The sequence below is a fragment of the Gymnoscopelus braueri genome, assembly GCF_963280865.1.
Source record: "Gymnoscopelus braueri genome assembly, chromosome: 1".
NCBI classification, from domain to species: Eukaryota; Metazoa; Chordata; class Actinopteri; order Myctophiformes; family Myctophidae; genus Gymnoscopelus; species Gymnoscopelus braueri.
In genome coordinates, this window is record NC_137603.1 from 66,069,238 (window position 1) to 66,071,894 (window position 2,657).

The following is a 2,657-nucleotide window of genomic DNA, read 5'->3' on the forward strand; positions in this document are numbered from 1 at the left end:
CCCGCTTAGCGGAGAGTGTGGAATTGTAGAGGGGGTCTCCCCGAACGCGTGCGTATGTCACAAGTGTTGGCATCCCCAGCCGTCTCCGGTCCAGTGTCCACTATTGTCTGAAAACGGCACTTTTCTGACCTCTGACCTCACTGGACGGTCCGCCACACTTTTTTCTACACCTCTCCCGCTTAGCGGAGAGTGTGGCGTTGTAGAGGGGGTCTCCCCGAATGCGTGCGTATGTCACAAGTGTTAGCATCCCCAGCCGTCTCCGGTCCAGTGTCCACTATTGTCTGAAAACGGCACTTTTCTGACCTCTGACCTCACTGGACGGTCCGCCACACATTTTTCTACACCTCTCCCGCTTAGCGGAGAGTGTGGCGTTGTAGAGGGGGTCTCCCCGAACGCGTGCGTATGTCAAAGGTGTTGGCATCCCCAGCCGTCTCCGGTCCAGTGTCCACTATTGTCTGAAAACGGCACTTTTCTGACCTCTGACCTCACTGGACGGTCCGCCATACTTTTTTCTACACCTCTCCCGCTTAACGGAGAGTGTGGCGTTGTAGAGGGGGTCTCCCCGAACGCGTGCGTATGTCACAAGTGTTGGCATCCCCAGCCGTCTCCGGTCCAGTGTCCACTATTGTCTGAAAACGGCACTTTTCTGACCTCTGACCTCACTGGACGGTCCGCCACACTTTTTTCTACACCTCTCCCGCTTAGCGGAGAGTGTGGAATTGTAGAGGGGGTCTCCCCGAACGCGTGCGTATGTCACAAGTGTTGGCATCCCCAGCCGTGTCCGGTCCAGTGTCCACTATTGTCTGAAAACGGCACTTTTCTGACCTCTGACCTCACTGGACGGTCCGCCACACTTTTTTCTACACCTCTCCCGCTTAGCGGAGAGTGTGGCGTTGTAGAGGGGGTCTCCCTGAACGCGTGCGTATGTCACAAGTGTTGGCATCCCCAGCCGTGTCCGGTCCAGTGTCCACTATTGTCTGAAAACGGCACTTTTCTGACCTCTGACCACACTGGACGGTCCGCCACACTTTTTTCTACACCTCTCCCGCTTAGCGGAGAGTGTGGCGTTGTAGAGGGGGTCTCCCCGAACGCGTGCGTATGTCACAAGTGTTGGCATCCCCAGCCGTCTCCGGTCCAGTGTCCACTATTGTCTGAAAACGGCACTTTCCTGACCTCTGACCTCACTGGACGGTCCGCCACACTTTTTTCTACACCTCTCCCGCTTAGCGGAGAGTGTGGCGTTGTAGAGGTGGTCTCCCCGAACGCGTGCGTATGTCACAAGTGTTGGCATCCCCAGCCGTTTCCGGTCCAGTGTCCACTATTGTCTGAAAACGGCACTTTTCTGACCTCTGACCTCACTGGACGGTCCGCCACACTTTTTTCTACACCTCTCCCGCTTAGCGGAGAGTGTGGCGTTGTAGAGGGGGTCTCCCTGAACGCGTGCGTATGTCACAAGTGTTGGCATCCCCAGCCGTCTCCGGTCCAGTGTCCACTATTGTCTGAAAACGGCACTTTTCTGACCTCTGACCACACTGGACGGTCCGCCATACTTTTTTCTACACCTCTCCCGCTTAACGGAGAGTTTGGCGTTGTAGAGGGGGTCTCCCCGAACGCGTGCGTATGTCACAAGTGTTGGCATCCCCAGCCGTCTCCAGTCCAGTGTCCACTATTGTCTGAAAACGGCACTTTTCTGACCTCTGACCTCACTGGACGGTCCGCCACACTTTTTTCTACACCTCTCCCGCTTAGCAGAGAGTGTGGCGTTGTAGAGGGGGTCTCCCTGAACGCGTGCGTATGTCACAAGTGTTGGCATCCCCAGCCGTCTCTGGTCCAGTGTCCACTATTGTCTGAAAACGGCACTTTTCTGACCTCTGACCACACTGGACGGTCCGCCACACTTTTTTTTACACCTCTCCCGCTTAGTGGAGAGTGTGGCGTTGTAAAAGGGGGTCTCCCCGAACTCGTGCGTATGTCACAAGTGTTGGCATCCCCAGCCGTGTCCGGTCCAGTGTCCACTATTGTCTGAAAACGGCACTTTTCTGACCTCTGACCACACTGGACGGTCCGCCACACTTTTTTCTACACCTCTCCCGCTTAGCGGAGAGTGTGGCGTTGTAGAGGGGGTCTCCCCGAACGCGTGCGTATGTCACAAGTGTTGGCATCCCCAGCCGTCTCCGGTCCAGTGTCCACTATTGTCTGAAAACGGCACTTTCCTGACCTCTGACCTCACTGGACGGTCCGCCACACTTTTTTCTACACCTCTCCCGCTTAGCGGAGAGTGTGGCGTTGTAGAGGTGGTCTCCCCGAACGCGTGCGTATGTCACAAGTGTTGGCATCCCCAGCCGTTTCCGGTCCAGTGTCCAATTTCTATAGGCTATGCACTCCTTTGAACAGCGCCATTTAGATAATTTTTTTATGTTTTTAAAAACGTTTTTGTTACACAGAAACATAATATGTGTTGTGTATAGCTTCGTTTAAATGCTTAATTTATAGTTTTAATGTGCAAATGAACCGTTTTTCAATGGTTTTCAATGGCCTCTAAAACTCTAGAGGGTACTCTTATTCTGAAGAGATCGTCGACCGGAAGTCTTATTTGTGATAAGTTATTTCTGCTCACGGAACACAGCTGTTATTTCTGCTCACGGAACACAGCTAGT